Raw genomic sequence first — 19,587 nt, forward strand, 5'->3', positions numbered from 1 at the left:
TAACTCTCAAGGATCTGTGGAGAGTACAGGACTATGATTTCCAAAGAGTTTAGAGCTTGTCTGTGCCAAACCTGTTTTTCCACTGTGAAAATCTTCTCTCTGTGGCATTATGTCACCTTGCAGAGCCCTTTTTGTAAACTGACTACATTTAGCTTTGGCCAAGTTACTTCGGAGTCCAAATCCACAGTGAAAGATCTATTTGAATTCTTCTCAGTTTCTAGCTCCTCAGAAATGATAGGCATTCATGTTTCATTCTCCTGCCTGTTGCCTCTTTGGGCTTATTTATGACTATTTTGGATTCTGAGAAAAGGAAATTATACATAAAACCTCCACTCTTTCCCACATTCCTGGTAACAAGGCAGTTTCTCTCACACCTCAGCGGCTCTTCTGGGAACACCCGCCAGTTTGCGATGATGGACGGGCCATTCTAGCCCAGCCTTCACAAGAGCCTGCTTCAGCTGGAGGGAAGCCAGCATCCCCTCAGATTTCACCGCCTTCCAGGCTTTCACCACCCCCCCACCCCAGCCATTCGTTTTCTCCCCAAAAACTTGGTTATTGAAACTGGCAAAATACCTCATGATTTTGTCTTCTAGATCCACCCTGGACCTTCACACAAGAATGAATTGCATGAAAGTCATTTTTGTATCATGAAAGGAGCATGGTACATCAATATGTCCTCAAAGCCCAGCCATGCCACCCCAGGATTGCTGGTCCTCTCAACATGTTGCATATTACAGATTACAGATCTGATCCAGAGTGTACCCTCTGCCTTTAACGCGCCTCCCAAATCCGGCTCCCCTGCTGTGACCTCTCTCCTCACCTAGCCCTGTGAGTTTGCATACCTAGAAACAGTAGAAGCCTGGTATTCATACACAGCTGGTTCTCAACTACCTCCTGGGCAGACACAAAATAACAACAATGACATCAAACACTCGAGTTACTCCATCATATAAGGAAATAGACACCATAAAGCAAAATGAAAGATATTCAATATGTGATTATCTGCATGAATGAGGGGAAGAAAAAGGGGAATGACTGGAGGTATAGGATATCAATCCATTAGTGAGCCACGCACCCTGTCTATATCAAGACGCCTCCCCATGCCTCTTGTGTTCCACGTCATGCTCCTTCAGGTTCTGACCTACAGGAGGCCTGGAGGAGAAGATACCCTCAGATTAGAAGACCCACTCAGGGATGATTGAAAACACACTTAGGAAGATTGGTTTTAGGCTCTGAAGTCTAATAGCGACCACTTTAACTACCCTCAGCTCCCTGGCAGCATGCCCCAATTTTATCTTCCTAAGTGGTAACTAACAACAGTTTTAAACTCCATCATCTAGAAGCAGGGGAGCACGAAATATCCCCGCCAGCCAATTAATGGCAGGGAGAATGTTTAACCTCGCACATTCCACGATATTAAAATTAACAAGGAGATGCTCATTTTTCACCTATTAAATTGGCAAATATGTTTTAAATTGCAATAAAAGGCATCTATACACAGCTGGTCAGTAATATGTATACCTTTCAGGAAAATAGTTTGGCAATATCAAAGTCTTTTAAAAATGTGCTAACCTTTGACATACCTCAAGGATGTCCCTTACGTCAATGATTATAACAACAAAAAAAGGACTGGAATCGACCTAAATGTCCCATAATAGGGAACAGGCTGAATAAACCAGAATGTATCCATATAAAAAATGACAGGCAATCAAAATGATGATGTAGAATACTTTAATGGCATGGGAATGCCAATACAGTGTTAATGAGAAAAGCAGGTAGCAAAATATTATGATCCCATTTTTAAATATATACATTATATACATATGTAAATGTGTGTATATATGTATGTGAATAGACAAAATCCGGAACTAGATGTTTCAGAAGGTTAGTAGTGGTATTCTGTGGGTTAATGATGGGTTATGAGTGTTTTTTAATTTTTTTGATGGTGCTGTTCTGTATTTTCATTTTCCACCATGAATCTGCAATAAACCATCAGAATTTTATAATTTTTTTTATTTTAGAGAGTGCACAAGCACTTTTTTTAAAAAAAAGATACATAAGTTTATTAAAAATTTGAAGATAGTTAACAATTTATTGAAGTCAGAAAAATTAATATATAAAATCTAGAAAGGTGGAATTAGGAATTAGGTTTCAAAGGATTTAGAAAGAATTCCTCATAAAAGTTTTCAATATTACATTCCTTGCTAAACTGAGACTTGGAGGGCCTTTGGTATTTCACCCCTGACCAACTGCCTTGATAAATCAGTCAGCAGGAGCACATGAAATTGTAGATAGACAGGAGATGCATATTCATTCACTCTTAACCAAATGTAGCAAAAAGCACCATGTTTCCTACTAAGAAAGAGAATCTTAAGCAGTCTCCATGCTCAGTGCAGAGCCTGACATGGGGCTCGACTCCACGTCCCCAGGATCATGAACTGAGCTGAAATCAAGAGTCGGACACTCAACTGACTGAGCCACTCAGGCACCCCATCATCAGAATTTTGTAAAAGGCTATCACTTTAAAGATGCATCATCATCTCTAAGGTGCTGACCAGTCTTCACTTTGAAGGAAAGGAAGAAAAAGTGGGGACCCTAGACTTAGCCAGGATGTTTCAACAGTGGTGGAGATAGAAGCAATTCTGAATGAGGTGGGACTGTCCCCAAAACACAAGGCTGCTGCACCAACGTGTCACTCTCCTAGGTGGGAGTGGTGCCTTCTGGTCCTTGGAGAATCAGGATGTCCTGAGGTTGTTCTTGTCCTGTGCTAAGAACCTGCCAGTGGAGGCAGTGGTCTCCCTTCCCCTGGGAAACCTAATCCAGACTGTATACCAGCTCAGAGAATTCAGATAGAGTTGAAGGCCTCAGAAATGGGCAAGTACATAGCCATGCAGACGCATGTGCTTAGCAACTCACTGGTCATCCAGAGGAAGGTAAGCAGAGCTATAGAGGCACTCAGCATGGGGCCAACTCACTCTCTGGAAGTCTTTCTGGCAGCAGGACCAATACAAGTCATAAAAGAACGATCCAAAGAAACACATCTACTGGACCAAGTGACAGCCCTCCAGAGAAAAGGGCACTGTTTAAATATGGCCTTCAAATAGAAACAGTGTTAAAGGGGACACAAATCATACAGCTCTTGATTTAACTTACTATGCAACAAATTAGTAGTGAAAACATTTGGCAAAAATAGACTTATATGAAAATTAACCAATAAGACCCAAGCACCATGTCACATTCACATGAAAACAAATCATAGCTCACAGCCACACAAGGTTTGCAAAGCACTTACAAAATGAGATATGTTGGTGGTTTAATGATTAAATATCATTATCTACACCTGACTAGTTGTTAAAACCAAAGACTGGACTGAAATATGACCCCTGCTTGTTCAAGTGTTTCCTGAGTGATATATAAAGGTGAGGTCACATATCACTCACGTGGAGGTGGACAGGGATGTCCCAATGGCCAGCTGGGGTAGTCCCACAGATTAGTCTCATTCTAACAGAGCACAGCTCTTTCCCAGGGAAATGGGCCCATGCCTATCAAAAAAATGGAAAGAAGGGAATATGGAAAGTTTGATTTGGAGACATCTCTTGTCTGAAAGTCTTTGTCCCATCTGGGCACAGCCATGTCTCATACCACACAACAAAAGCCAGAAGAAATTCTCCACCTTCTTCTGCTTAGTGAGGATCAGGACTGGCTAGATCAGATTATCAAGAGCTACCAGAGGATGGAACTCAGATCTTACCTCAGACCCGCACAAGTCAAACACACCCACTGGACAGCAGGCATCTCCCTCCAGTGGCCTATAAGCTCTACCCTCTTCTCACCAACCAGAAATATGTGAGGCTCACACAACCTGAATGAGTCTTGAAAAATAATCCGCAGCATTGTGAAGACAATGTGATTGAAGATACTAATTAAATAGGAATTCACTCTCTCACCCCTTCCCAGGAGCCCAGATCAGAGAAGATGGAGGGACTCCTTTTAGAGAGGGAGCTTGTAGAGGGCTCATGGGATCCAGATGCCTCAACCCCCTGACCACACTTCACCACCCAGCAGAGATACTAAGTTACAGAAGAGCCACACTGGGGTGATGATACACATGCTAAATCCTTACCCGTGTGAACTAAGGGGGCCACGGAACTATTGCCTCATTCCCTGGATTTATGCCCTCAAGCTTTACACTTGGTGGGTCCATGAGGAGCCAAACCCTAAAATGGACAAAGATGGCCCAGGGCAGAGGGGTTCAGGAAGGCAAACTGGCTTCCTGCCCCTCACTTTCACTAGCCACAAGACTATAGATTTCCAACAGGGACCCATATACAAACACACATACACTCATACACACACACATACACACACACATGCACACACATAGCATCTAGAAGGGAAATTCTCTCTTTTGCTTATAACCAAGTAACCTCATTTTCTGACCTTAAAAAAATAACAGTTTCTCTGAAGGTCTCAAACCTTATTAGCCACAGTGGGAAATGATGCTTGAATGGGGCTGTGATGGTCTCAGCCTCGGGTGTCTGTGTATGCAGCCATATTACTTAGCAACACCATAGCCGTTTAGGTTTAATTTCCTAGCTTGCCTGATAAGGAGGCTGCAAATGTAATTTGTGATGCTGCAAGCTGGGCAAACTCACTGGGCTATTAGATGAGTCACTGGGTGATCCAGGCCACTATGCCGAGCTCTGCGGAAGAAGAGAAATGAACCCTGATCTGTGGGGCTGATAGCGCTCAGGCGGACACAATTTTCTAAGTGTCTCGGAGCTGTGCCTCCTTCCCTCCTGCTTTCTGGTTTGGTGCCATTATTTATTAAGGGAAGCTTCACTCACCTCTCAACCCCTGTTAGAATCATCCTCCAGCTTTCTGAAATCCTCCTGGCAAGAGCTGCAAATTCACAGCCCTGCAAGACCAGACAGATAATAATACCAACAACAATAAAGCAAGCATTTTTGAATACTTAGTCGATAACCATGTATTCTAGTTGCTTTACATGAGTTATGTCTGTTAATTTTCCTAATAACCCCAGGAGGTAAGTACTACTGTTATTCCTATTTTCAAATGAGGAGACCGGGATTGAGAGAGGGTAGCAAGCAGCTATAAAATAATAGGGAATGGGGGGGGGCACCCTGCCAAAGGGGCTAGCTGTCATCCAGGGCCAACCAGCCCTCACCTGGATTGCCAGAACTTCCACTTTCCTAAAAGAAGCAGGAAATCCATATTTTTATATAAAAGCCCATTGGTTCTAAATATCAACTAATTGAGTTGAGTTACTTATTAAGTAACTGTGAGAACCAAACCACACATGTCCACCAGCCAGATTCAGCCCAGGGCCTACCAATTTGCAACCTCTTCCTCATTACAACAAGTAGACATATTCATCCATAAATACACTCCAATTTTTATCTTTGCTTCCATGAGCCACTGGTGTCTCAGCCCTTTGGTCACCGTCACTTTGGCTGTATCCTTTCTAGAGCCTCAGTGGTAACTCCATTCTTCCAGTTGCTCGTGCTGGGTCTTAGAGTCATCCTTGCCTCCTTCCCTTCTCCCACACCCCACATGCAATCTGTCAGCAGGTCTTGTCAGCTCTACTTGAAAATGCATCCATAATCCCTCCACTTCTCAAAACCTACCATGACCACCCTGGTTCAAGCCACTCTCAGCTGTCTTCCCTGGATATCATGAGCCACTGGCTACACCCAGCTTGTCCCACCTACTCCATTCTTACCAGACTAACCTAGCTGTTCCTGTAAAACCTAAGTCAGATCCTGCCCTTTCTCAACACCCCACAATGGCTCAGTAAAAGCCAATGACTTAAATGACCCACATAGCCCTTCAGACCCAAACCCACTGGCCCCCACTCTCCTGCACTCCCTGCCCAGCAGACACACTGCTTCCTCCTTCATGCACTCCCACCTGGGCCCTGGGTGCTCACTGCTCCCTCAGAGTCTCTCCCCCCAGGTATCCTCTTGGCTCTCACCTTCTCTCTGCTCTGTTCAATTGCCAGCCAATTAGAAAGATCTTCCTGGGGGCACCTGAGTGGCTCAGTCGGTTAACTGGCCAACTCTTGGTTTCAGCTCAGGTCATAATCTCACAATTCGTGGAATCGAGCCCTGCGTTGGGCTCTGTGCTGACAGTGCAGAGCCTGCTTGGGATTCTCCCTCCCCCTCTGCTCCTTCCCTGCTTGTGTGCTCTTTCTCTCTCTCTCAAAAACAAATAAACACTTAAAAAAAAAAAAAAAAGATCTTCCTGGACCACTCATCCTAAATAGTAATCTGTCCATTCCTCTGCCTCAACATTTTATCATTACTGCATGCCATATGTTATCATTTTGTGCTGTCTCCACTCCCATAGAATGCACCCTCCACAAAAATAGGGGATGTGTTTTCTTCTCTGCTCTATTCCTGGTATCTACAACCATGCCTGGCACATACCCAAAATTCATTAAGTGTCTGTTGAATGAATGAAGAAATGAACAGTCCATACAACAGGCCCTTGGGATAGACTTCTCCATTCTCTGATGGCCACACATGACTTAGCCTCATCTTCTCTTTAGTCTGTATGCACCTCAGGCACAGAAGGCCTCCCCACTAGCTGTTATCAACTCCACCACCTCCACCATGGCCACTCCTTAACAATATGAGCTCAGTAAGATGCCATATTGATTGCTGGCTGAAAACTCAAAGAGATAGTCATTGCTCTTGCCCACCTGCTATGAGGAATAGTAACTTGTGATTGTGAGCATCTTGCTGGATGGAAGGAAAACTCACTCATGGCAGTGATGAATTCTGTAATTAGTCTTGATGAGACATGGCAGGTTTTGGGTGAGGGTGATTCATTTTAATTAATGATAAGACTGCATAAAAGTGTTTTGCCCATTTATCTATAGAATTTGTTGGCCTTATTTTTATTTCTCTATTTATTTGAAAGCCCATATATCCTAGGAAGGTAGATATGGTTCAGTCCTTAATATTTCTTTCACATAAACAGAAAGAGAGTAATATAGGCCTGTGGTTCCCTCTCGATCCAGATCCTCTGGAAAGTCTGGACAGAGCTGCAATGATTGGCTCAGGTCCCCTCGCCATGGACCTCGGGGCTCTCCTGCACCCATCATGGCATAGTCAACCCTCCACAAGATCCAGATGCACCTCCTTCTAGGGAAGGGCCCACCATGAGTAGCCACAGGTGATGACCTGGATATGTATCCTTCCTTGGCCACCAAACACCCCAGCTCAACAAAGAGAGTAAGCCAGGATGCCAGGATGACCCTCCCCAGATCTGAAGCTTACTTGGGAAGGAAGCATAGCCAAGAAGCCAAGACATACACATGCATGGATAGAAGAGCTTCATCTCTGGCAGTTCTGACACTAAGGCTGTTGGGAGAGGATCTAGGAGGCTGTACAGAGGCATCACCCAGGGCACCCAGATGCCCATGGCGTCTAAGCCATGTGGGGAGAAGATGGACTTGGCACATGGAAAAGGCATTTCTACTTGACCCCTTTCTCTGTTTCCCAATAGTCTTGCTCTCTCCACATCTTTTCTTTGCTGTCTCAGAACTCTCAATTCAATGTATTTCCTTGAATGTGTGTTAAAAAGGCCTCACTTCTGGCATACATGGCCTGCCTGTCATCACTACCTTGTCACCCCCAGCTACCTTTCTGAGGATATTATCATGGGGGTTGTCCACAGCCTTGCCTCCTCTGCCAGCCTGCCAAAATCAAGCCTGCAATTGTCAGGTGACTTCCCTTGTGCCTCCCCCCTCCCAAAGAGGGAGTATCCTTTCTTTTGGAGGAACGGGTAATGGGAGGGAGAGAGCAATGTTGGGGAAGAGCTTGAATTATGGAGGGGATTGTTCTGGGGCTGCTGAAGGCATGATGGATATTGTAGATGAAGGCAAGAGGTTTTGTCATTTTTTTTCTGTGGTTTATGGAAAGGAATCCTCTTGACAGTTTTGAAGAAGGCTAAGCAATGGACTTCAGCTGCTTTGGGGTTGCCTTTGGCTTCTGGACAGTATTTCTTTTACCACATTACCCTCTGCTTGGGCCCAGGCTTTGAAAGGGTTACAAGTAGATTTAGATCCTCACTATGGGGTGTTCAAGAAGAAAGGTTTGTCATCTACCCTGCCACTAACAGCTGTATGACCTGGGACAAGTCACTTGAGCTAGTGTCTTTATCTACAGAATGAGTGACTTGAAGGGAATAAACTCTGAGAACATATCAGCTCCTAAAACATGATATTTGAAAGTTCTATCCGAGGAACGATGATGATGATGATGACCTAGCATTTACTGCACTTCCATTATATGCCAAAAATTTTAAAAGCACCATCTTAAGAAAAAAAGGCCTAAAGTTTTTATTCTGGGTACCATAATCACATGAGAAGATGAAAGCCTTTCAGAGTGATGCCCAGGTCCTGGGGCTGGGAATGGGACACCTGAGCAAAGCACAACATGATAATTCTCTCCCCAATTATTGTTCCACCATGAATTCAAATGCAGAGACCCCTTGGCCCACAGAACCTTTGGACCACACAATACCCAGGGGGGATTGGAGGATACACAGGCCAACTTACTTTTTATTGCATGTTTTGATGTTATTGACCCAGGATTACTTGGGGGCTCTGCATTCAAGATTCTGTGTTTTTTTTTCCAGGTTACTAGTCTGGCCACTGAATCCTTGCTGCAGAAACTGCCATCCAGCATGGACTTGCCCAGGGCCCCATCCCCAGAGGGGCTGGGACAAGAAACAAGGCAGGCAGGAAGCCTCTACTGTTTGGGATAATGGAGTAGGAAGCAGTTGGGTTAACAGTCTCAGGTAGGAGAATGCAGGTCAGACTCAGCTGTTATCTTCAAGTAAGGATAGGGCCCTTTTGAATTTAATCTTGGCAATTTTACAAAAGTATGCAGAATCATATAGTGAACTTCTATTCATTACCCAGCTTCAACATTTGTCAACGACTCACTGATCTTGTTTCATGTATCCCAACCCATGCCCCTGCCCCCCCCCCACAGTATTTAAACACAGATCTCAGACAGGAAGCCATCTCACTCAAGAATGCACATCCTTGGTCCCCGCTCCACACCCACACATCATTGATTTTGTCCGCATTCTTTCTATCCTCTTTCCTATATCTTGCCCACAGGTCATACCTAAAATAAATAAGCTCTAGCCCCCTCTTCCTTCTTCTCTTCTCCTTCCCTGCCCCATCAACAATCCCCTTCAGACCTGTAGCCTACAACCTCTCCTGAGAGACTGATTCTTTTCTTTAACATAGGGGCTCGATCAAGACTCCCCACCTAATATGCTATTTCAAAGAGTCACACGCACCCCAATGTTTATAGCAGCACTATCAATAGCCAAGTATGGAAAGAGCCCAAATGTCCATCGATGGATGAATGGATAAAGAAAATGTGGTATATGTATATACAATGGGATATTACTCGGCAATCAAAAAGGATGAAATCTTGCCATTTGCAACTATGTGGATGGAACTAGAGGGTGTTATACTAAGTGAAATTAGTCAGTCAGAGAAAGACAAATATCATATGACTTCACTCATATGGGGACTTTAAGACACAGAACAGATGAACACAAGGGAAGGGAAACAAAAAGAATATAAAAACAGGGAGGGGGACAAAACATAAGAGACTCAAAAATATGGAGAACAAATAGAAGGTTACTGGAGGGGTTGTGGGGGGGGGGATGGGCTAAATGGGTAAGGGTCACTAAGGAATCTACCCCTGAAATTATTGTTGCACCATATGCTAACTAACTTGGATGTAAATTTAAAAAATAATAATAATAATAAGACTCCCTACCTGAGAAAGTAATTCCCTCAGCTCCTCATCCACAGTAGACATGACTCCCTTTGTCTCACTTTCCCTTTATGGCCATCCTCAAAGAAAAATCTATGGGGCACCTGGGTGACTCAGTCAGTTAAACGGCCAGCTCTTAATTTTGGTCAGGTCATGATCACACAGTCATGATACGGAACCCTTTGTTGGGTTCCATGCTGGTGCATGGAGCCTGCTTAAGATTCTCTCTCTCCCTCTGCCCTTCCCCCACTCACTCACATGCCATGCTCTCTCTCTCAGAAAAAAGAAAAAAAAAATTAAGTCTAAACTTGCAGTTTCTACTTCCTCTCTTCCCATTCACTCTTCAGGCAGCTTTGGCAGTGATTTCCACATACTGAATCCAATGGGCACTTCTCCAGTTGTCTTGCTTACCCTGATGGGTTTGCCTACCTACCAATGTAATATAAGTTTATTGTGTTCAATCTGGAAAAGAGAGAAGGCAAATAGGAAAACTTAAGTGAGTACTGAATAAATAATATATGAATACTAAAATAGTATTTTCTATTATTCATTTTGATGTATCTGTCACCAGTGGTTTTTTTTTATATATAAATTTTTTATATTTTAACAGCTGCATGGTATTCTATCACATGGTCATGCCATGATTTAGTCCTTGTTGCTGGATATTTAAGTTATTTCAACTTTTAAATATGAACAATTCTAGGATAAACATCCTCATAGATACATTCACCTTTTACATACATCTACCTTGATATCCTCACATTCTCTCTTTCTGGAAAACCCATCTGGACATTGAGCACACCCATCTCTCATCGTTCCCTGAGTCTAACTATGGATGGTCTTTGGGAAAGTTCACATCTCTCCAGTGTCCTCACTGTGCTCTCTCTTGGCTGACTCAGCTCCAGGTACAACTTGAGCAGCCACTGGTCTGCAGTTGACTTTCACCTCTCTGCCTCCTGCTCAGACCTCACTCTTAAACTTTCATTTCTAGACATCTGCACTTGGGTGTCCCACAGGGATCTCGATGATGACTAACTGAAGGCTCTACTGCCCACCCTTCCCGTACCCCAAATACCCCCAAATGCCCATTTCTCTTATTATAATCTCAGTGATCAGTACTACTGTAATTCTCAGACACCCAAGGCCCCAAACTGGGGACTGTCCCACATTAATTGTCTTCAGTCATTTGCAAACAAACTGTTCAGGTTCTACCTCTTAAATTCTTCTGCTGTCTGCTTTTCTCAGACTCCACTGCCACTGATCTAGATTGGGCTTCATTATCCCCCCTAAATTAATGCAGTGGCCCCCCTAAGCTGTCTGTCCTCCAACTCTGATTACAAACCACACTTCTCTGCTTAAAATCCTTCCACTAGCTTTCCAGAGCTTCAGGATCAGGCCCTGGGCAAAGCATATAGGCAGGGTTTTCTGTGGCCTAGCCCCTGTCCACCTCTTTGACCTTCTTTCTCCATTACTCCCCTGTCCATTGTGGGCTCTACATATATTAGTGCTCTTTATCCAAGTGTTTCCCATATTTCTCCATATTATCTCTCACTAGACTTAAGGACAGGGCAGTCTTACTCATCTTTGCACTCCAATACACAACACGGTTAAACCAAAGGGAACAGTCATGTATGAGAAGATCTGGGTCTCCCTCATCAATACCAACTGTAGGCGACAAGGAAGGGGGCTGTGGTGCTGTCTCCAGGGCAGCCTTGTCAGGGCACACAGGACCTTGCTCCCAGGAACCACCTGGTCTGGTAACCCATGAGCAGAGATAGGGCCTGATATCCATGAAGCCTCCTTGATACCCAATCCCTCAGGAGCTTCTGGAGCTAGGGTGCCCCAAACCAGCTCCCCTGGAACAAAGAACCCAGGCTTCTATACCATGGCCTCCTTCCTGTATTATTTCTATCTCTGGTAGTGAAATTTCCAGCAATGAAGTACTCACTGAAATATAGCTTCATTCACAGGGATGTTTCTATAATCTAAACAGTAAAAATAAATGAGAATAGGGAAGAAGGAGAGGAGAAAAGGAGGCCAAGAGGATTTTAAAGCCTTCTATGGGATCATTTCCATAGTTGTAAATGCTGGGAAACTGACGCTCACCTACTTCAGGTTAAATTCCTCTTTGCAGCCCATATGGTTGCAGCTCCTTGCTGTTCATGGGAGAGAACCACACAAATGTGTTAGATCTAGGGCCGGGGTCCGCAAATTCTAGCCTGCTAGCCAAATCCTGTCCACACCTGCTTTTGTAAAGTCTACGAGGTACAAATGTTTTTTATACTTAAAAACTTTTTTAAATGTTTATTTATTTTTGAGAGAGAGTAAAGAGCACAAGTAGGGGAGGGACAGAGATATAGAGAGACACAGAATCCGAAGCAGGCTCCAGGCTCTGTGCTGACACCAGACTCGAACCCGTGAACCCCAAGATCATGACCTGAGCTGAAGTTAGACACTCAACCAACTGAGCCACCTAGGAGCCCCTGGCTTTTATATTTTTTAATGATTAAAACAAAAAAAAGAATGTTTTATTACACATAAAAATTATATGAGATTCAGTTTTCAGTGTCCATAAATGCAGTTGAATTGGAACATAGCCAGGGCTCCTGGATGGCTCAGTTGGTTAAGCATCCAACTCTGAATTTCGGCTAAGGTCATTGTCTCATGGTCTTAAGATGGAGCCCCTCATGGGGCTCTGCACTGAGTGTGGAGTTTGCTTGAGATTGTCTCTCTCCCTCTCCCTCTGCCCCTCCCCGGTTTGCACGTGTACATGCTCTCTTTCTCTTTCTCTCTAAAAATAAAAAATAAAAAAATGAATTGGAACACAGCCATATCTTTTCATTTACATATTGCCTTATGGCAGCTTTCACACTACAATGGCAAAGTTCAGCAGTTGCAACAGAAACCACCATGATCTGCCAAGTCTAAAATATTTCCTATCAGTCACTTTGCAGAAAAAGTTTTGCAATCCCTCATCTAGCGTACCAAAAGGACTGAGAATTACAGAGAAATAAAGATGCAAAAATTCAGATGAAAGCAATGATTTCTTTATTTCATCCAAGAATTCACATACTTTATCTTTATCCTTTTTTCCCCCAAAACTTACTTCAGCTGTAACGTTCAAAGATATTTCAAATAGTCGTTACAGACCCTATACTTACCTTTTTTCTCTTGGCTCCATATATGTAGATAAAGATGTATATATATATTTTAAAGATATATATTTTTAACTTTGAACAAAAGAAGTACAGGCACACGATTTTTTAAAAAGTCAAAAAGCGACAGGTTTACAATTTAAGCAAGAGTCGACCCCACCTCCCCATTTACAAACAACGTCTTAAAAGTGGTTCACCTGTATCTCCTTGTAGTAACTTAACTAAAAAATGTGCTTAATTGCTCTTTCTTGATTGTTCAAGTTAGATGTTATCTAAACTGTGTCGTCACAAATGAAGATAGAGGTTATCTTACAACTTTTAGTTAACTCAGTAATCAGTGTTTACTTTATGACTGTGTAAATATTTCTCACCATAGAGACAAGTAGCATTCCATGGTTACGTTTCTCACATCCATATTTTTGTTTTCTTCCATGTTTTTAAAAGCTAAGAGGGGGAACTCTGTGTCCCAATACTGTCAGAAATTCTAGGTCTTCAATAATGATCTTCCCCAAACTCAGTACACTGCAAATTATCAGAGCAATTACATATCTATAAAACAGATTATGAAACACAGATGTTGCTTAAAAAATAAACAGTCTGTTCAGAATTACAGGCACTCAGGTCTGCACTCCCCTTCCATGTCACAATACCTCATGTGGCTTTTACATAAGAGTTTTGGCCCTTTGCTTTCAATCCTAAAGGAAAAGAGTAAGAAGAGTAAGGAGGACAAGTCTGCATTGCTCACTTCATCTGCTTACAGAACATGTTATTGAAGAACCACTGCCCCCAGACTTCCCTGTTCCAGCCTCTAAAACTGAAAGTAAATCAAGGAGGCCAGGACTCCCGGTCCACGAGCTATTTTCTTAGAATGCGATGTTAACTTACGATTTTAAAGGTTCTCAACAAGAACCACCTGAGTTACCTGCCTAATCCCAGAACTTTCTTCATTGTGAGACCAAGAAATTAAGGTTGACAGGGATCAAAAATCTAATCCACCTCCAGGTGGAAGGACTCTAAAAATCACAATCCAAACCTCAAATGATCACTTCACATACTTTGGGTTGAGAGCTGACTTATAAGCAAGAACTTTCTTGTTACAAACAATGCTGAAATGAATAAACCTTGTACACAAACAACACTTTGACACATACACAAATACATGTAAAGGATAAATTCTCAAAAGTAGAATTGTTGGGGTAAAAAAAAAAATATATATATATATATATATATATATATACACATATATATAGTTGTTTTCAATGACATGTAGAGGATCTTTCAGAATTTGATCTTTTTTGCTTATACTCAATATGATTTCTAGATCTATATTGTTCAGGACTACATGGTTACAATTAAATTGCATTTTCTATGCATCATGTATACTCACTTCTCTAGGCTAATTAGGGAATGATTTATCATAGATTGCGTTTCTAACCCCAGCACCTCCCCATGTTATATTTGCCTGAGGACAGTCCCTTCTAATGCCACCTGTTTATATCATCTACCCCCACACCTATTCTCTATATCCCTTCAATTTCAAATTCATCCATGTAGTGTTGTTTATAATCTCCTCAATTCCAAGTTCAGCAATGCTCTTACTTTTGCAGAAACAGTGGGTTATAATAAAGGTAGCTCCACACTGATTCACTATAGATCAGTAATTCTGACCCAACAAAAGGAGACATCAGGCCATGGTGCGTGCCATGATGATTTGGAGTACCCTGACCAGTAACAAGGAGAAAAATATGATCATTTCTCAGAAAGAAACTGAGAGGGCCCCTCCTCTCAGAGATTATCTCCTCTCAAAGAAAATAAAATTATTTTCATTCAACTGTACTTAGAAAAGGTAAGTATCTTTTGACTTAGATCAAATCCCTTTTAGAAATAATTTTAGCAAAAGTCTTCCAGTCTGTCTTTAGACAGAAAGCCACATTAAACAAAATATGATTGCCTCAACCACATGAGCAGATTAGTTAGTACCAGCTTTGTTAAAGATAGAAGTCTGAATGCTTATTGCATTTGGCAGTTTAGTGATTTGATTTTTGCTGAAAATAACGTTTTGAAGTATTGGACAACCAGAGAAATTAAAGAAACGTCTGTCCCATATCCTCTAGGAGAACATTGGCTATAATCTTTGAGACCCAATTTGATAATAAATGTATTACGACTTTAACACAAAAGTAGAACAATGAAAATATTGTCCACTTAGGAATATATTACATTTTTAAAATGATACTCAATGTTGGTAATACTTTGTCTGGAAGCAATCTGGAATATTTACCAAAAGTCTTTGTGTGTGTGTGTGTGTGTGTGTGTGTGCGCGCGCGTGTGCTTAAATTTCCTCCTGAGAACAGTTTTCCAATAACCTCAAAACACACCCTTTCATTTACAAACAATTGATGTACTAATCACAAATCATTCTCATCTATTTATTAGCTAGTTTCAGTAAAGCCATACATAATCCAAGGTCTTTCTTTACAATGTCCTAGAGTTTTTATTATTATTTTAACAAGATGAACTGTGGTTTTGTATACTGTCATTAGAAAGGACTAAGGATCACAAGCATACTGAAATGCAGAACTCAGATCTCAAGAGTTTTTTTTTTTTTAATGTGAAGATGTGGGATGTGAGATTATAATAAAACAATACAATGGACCCTTGTGCTGTTAGAACTGTTTACTTATCTTGACCCTGTGAAAGTGGATACCAAACCAAATGTTCATTATTAAAACTTAATACAAACACACACACACACACACACACACACACACACACACACACGAGTGCAAGCAAAACTGGGAAAATCTGAATAAGATTAGTAAATTGTATCAATGTCAGTATCCTGGTTATGATATTGTATGATAGTTTTGTTCAATTTAGCATTGAGGGAAACCATTGCAAAGTATATAAGGGATCTCTGTGCAATGTTTTTCACAATAGCATGTAGACCTACAACTGTCTCAAGAAAATATTCTGTTTAAAAATGTGAATCTGGGGCACCTGGGTGGCTCAGTCAGTTGGGCATCCAACTTTGGCTCAGGTCATGATCTCATGGCTCGTGGGTTTGGGCCCCGCATTAGGCTCTATGCTGACAGCTTGGAGCCTAGAGACTGCTTCAGATTCTGTGTCTCCCTCTCTCTCTGCCCCTCACCCTACTCACATTCTATCTCCCTCTCTCAAAAACAAATAAACATTAAAAAATTTTTAATAAAAAAATAAAAATATGAATCTGCCAAGATAAATGAAGTGCAAAGGTGCCCCTAGGTAAAAGAAGAAATTAATCTGTGTACTATTTAGCTAGGAGACAATTACATATAAAGGGATAACTATATATTGTAGAGGTTGGGAGGTGTCATGACTAGTTCAAGTGAGGTCATCCATTTTTGTTAAGAGAGGGGAAGAGGGAAAGAGGGGGAGTGACTGTTTGTTCTATAAATCCATATCTAGAACCTTATTCTTGGGAAATAGAAATGTTTACTATAGCATTATTTATAATAATAAAAAAACTGGAAACAATCTATAAGTTCTTCATTATAAATTTGAGCAATACATGATGATTATTTCCATCATGGAATGTCACATAACCATTTAAACAAAGTTGTAAGATACCAAAGAGGGAAAGGCTATGTGTACTTTACATTATCTAAAGAATTAGACAGTTACATGGGGATAACGAGGAGGCAAAGGCTGGCAGAGTATATATCAAAGTGTTAATAATGAACACTAAAAAGAAATTTGAGACAATCTGAGAAAAGGTCAATGCAGAATGGGTATGATATTAAGTAATCATTGTAGATGTTTGTTGGGTGTAGTAATGCGTGTGTGTTTTAAGTCCTTCCTTGCCCTTTATTCATTGGTGTTACATATTGAAGTAAATACAGATGAAATGAAATGATGTCTGGACAAATTTGTTCTAAATAATCCAGGAGTGTATATATATTATTTTTACAACTTTAAAATAAATGTTAAGAGTAGTTATCCCTGGACTGTGTGATTATAGGTAACTAGTCCTTTTCTTTATACCTTCCTATATTTTCTAAGTTTTCTATGATGATCAACTAAAAAAATCAGGGGGAAAAAGTAAGATATATTTAGAAAAATCAGACCAGAGAATTAAGTTATTTATACACGGGTAATTGCAGCACTAATTATATTAATCTGGAGACAGTCCCTTTTAAGGGGCAATTTACCTTTAGACTTATCAGCTGAGTGGTTGCAGATGCCCTTAACTGTGGATGGTGGAACCGATTGCTCACAGCTCGCAGAAGGATCCATGCAGCTGCTTTTCTGTCCAAATCACCTGGACTTGGGCCCAGTGGCTTCCTGATGTGTCCCATTTTTCTGAACAGATCTTAGACTAGTGGTTCTCAACCAGAGGAACCCACCAAAATAACCAAGGGCAGTTATTTTTTTTCAAAATACGAATACCAAGTAAGTCTTCATAGGGTAGAGACACATATATTATCTAACAGTTCCCCAGGCAATTCTGATTCAAATAAGCAAACTAATATATATTAAATGTAGTATAGGAATAATTCTCTGTGTGTATTAACTTGCTTACATACACCTTAAATATTTTTGGAATTATAAGTAAGAAGGTAGTAAAAACCAGTCATTTGGGGGAGGGGAACTGGGTGGTTGGGGACAGAGAGACTTTTCACTGTGTTTTTTAATTGTATGCAAATGAATGCATTCGCTATTTAAAAATGGTGACAAGTGGGGAAAAAAAATTTTAAGAGCCTCTGCTTTAAACACTCAGCTCATCAGAAGCACTTTTCATTGCTAAAGTGGTCAAACTTCTGTAAAGTGGACACATTTTTTGGCTGAAATTTTTGCTAAAAAAAGTTTCCAAAAAAGCATCTAATGTTGACCTAAGAACACTATAAATAATAATCTTAATGGATCTCACATTCTGATAGTTACAGAAACCACTCACCACTTTAGAGCGACACATTTTACCATTAAAAGTACAAACAGCTTCCATGGAGGAAAGAGGGTTTTCAATTTACAATAATAGTTAGTAAAGCATTTCATAAAATATCCCTGGTAGTAACTATTGTCTGGCTTACTCACGGGCAGAAGTAAAAGTAAGCCTTTCCTTAATATCATTTGTGCTGTTTGAATTTTGTTCTAAGTACATGTGTTACCAGTATAAAAAAAAAAATTTTTTTTAATGTAAGCATTTAAGACCGTATGACCAGATGAAACAATACACGTAGCCAATTCACAACCCTTTCTTTGCACTTTTGAGTTCAAAGGACAAGGCCAACTTACATTTTCAAAAATCAGATTCCAATTCAAAACAATGGGGGCTCAGCGTTACAGAGGTCACCTGGAAAAGATTAACTAGCTACAACGATGAGCTGTTACGAGTAATCTAACGGCCTGAGCCCATTGACTAATAGAAAGACCAACAGATGGAGCAACAAGATAGGAACCTCTGTTCTTTAATCCAGTGGCAGTGATGCAAGTCATTTAATCTTCCTAGAGCCCAAACTTGCTCACCGATAAAATAGAAATGTTCTTTATTCAAGAAGACTGTCAAGAAAATAATACTGTGGGAAGTTCTATTGAATGTTTACCCCACTTTAAAAGAGCACCTTGGGGATGCCTGGGTAGCTCAGTCAGTTGAGCATCTGACTTCGGCTCAGGTCATGATCTCACAGTTCATGGCATTTCAGCCCTGCATCGGGCTCTATGCAGACAGCTTGGAACCTGGAGCCTGCTTCAGGTTCTGTCTCCCTCTCTCTCTCTGCCTCTCCCCCACTCACTCTGTTTCTCTCTCTCTCAAAAATAAATGAACATTTTTTAAATAGATAGATAGATAGATAGATAGATAGATAGATAGATAAGCAAGCACCTTGTAGGAGCACCTGAGTGGCTCAGTCGGTTAAGTGTCTGATGCTCAGGTCATGATCTCCCAGGTTCGTTAGTTTGATCTCTGCATGGGGCTGTCTGATGTCAGCGCAGAGCCTGCTTCAGATCCTCTGCCTCCCTCTCTCTGTCCCTCTCACTCTCTCTCACTCAAAATAAACAAACATTAAAAAAAAAACAAACAAGCATCTAGTAACAACTTTTCCAGATTTAACATTGGGTACACATGCACATGTGCACATCACACACACTGTTAAATCTGGAAAATTCTTCTTCCATCCCCCCAAAATTAAAATGCAGGGAACAAATGATCAGTTTTCAAAACTCAGGGTTTCACATTGATTAAAGTTTTTTTTACAGTGCTCTAGTTAAAAAGGACATGAGAATTTATTGCTGACCTATCTATACTTCAAATGCATAAGACCCTTTTTATTTTATAATTATTTTCTAAATATTAAGTTTATGTGGAAAATTCTGTTAAAATATTCAAGGATTGACATAAAAAAATCAATCTCCTCTTACCCCTTCATTGTGAGGTGATTTTGACAACTGCTAAGCAAGAAAAGGTCAAATTAGATTTGAATAAGGACTTCAAGTTTACATGCTCCTAGGTCACAGTGAATCAACTTTCAGGAGAATCAACTTTCAATCCAGAAATGAGAAATGAGAAATTTTGCTCTGAGGTTAGTTGTCCTTGGTTAAAGTTACTTTCCAAATGACCAATATGA

General features: G+C 41.0%; 1 protein-coding gene across 3 annotated transcripts in view; it reads right to left on the bottom strand.

Annotated features, from left to right (window-relative positions):
• Positions 1-19,587, bottom strand: part of GCH1 (GTP cyclohydrolase 1) — a 155,413-nt gene that overhangs the window by 79,911 nt on the left and 55,915 nt on the right. The gene's annotated exons all lie outside the window — the stretch shown is intronic.

The sequence above is a fragment of the Neofelis nebulosa genome, chromosome 7, assembly GCF_028018385.1.
Source record: "Neofelis nebulosa isolate mNeoNeb1 chromosome 7, mNeoNeb1.pri, whole genome shotgun sequence".
Lineage (NCBI taxonomy): Eukaryota > Metazoa > Chordata > Mammalia > Carnivora > Felidae > Neofelis > Neofelis nebulosa.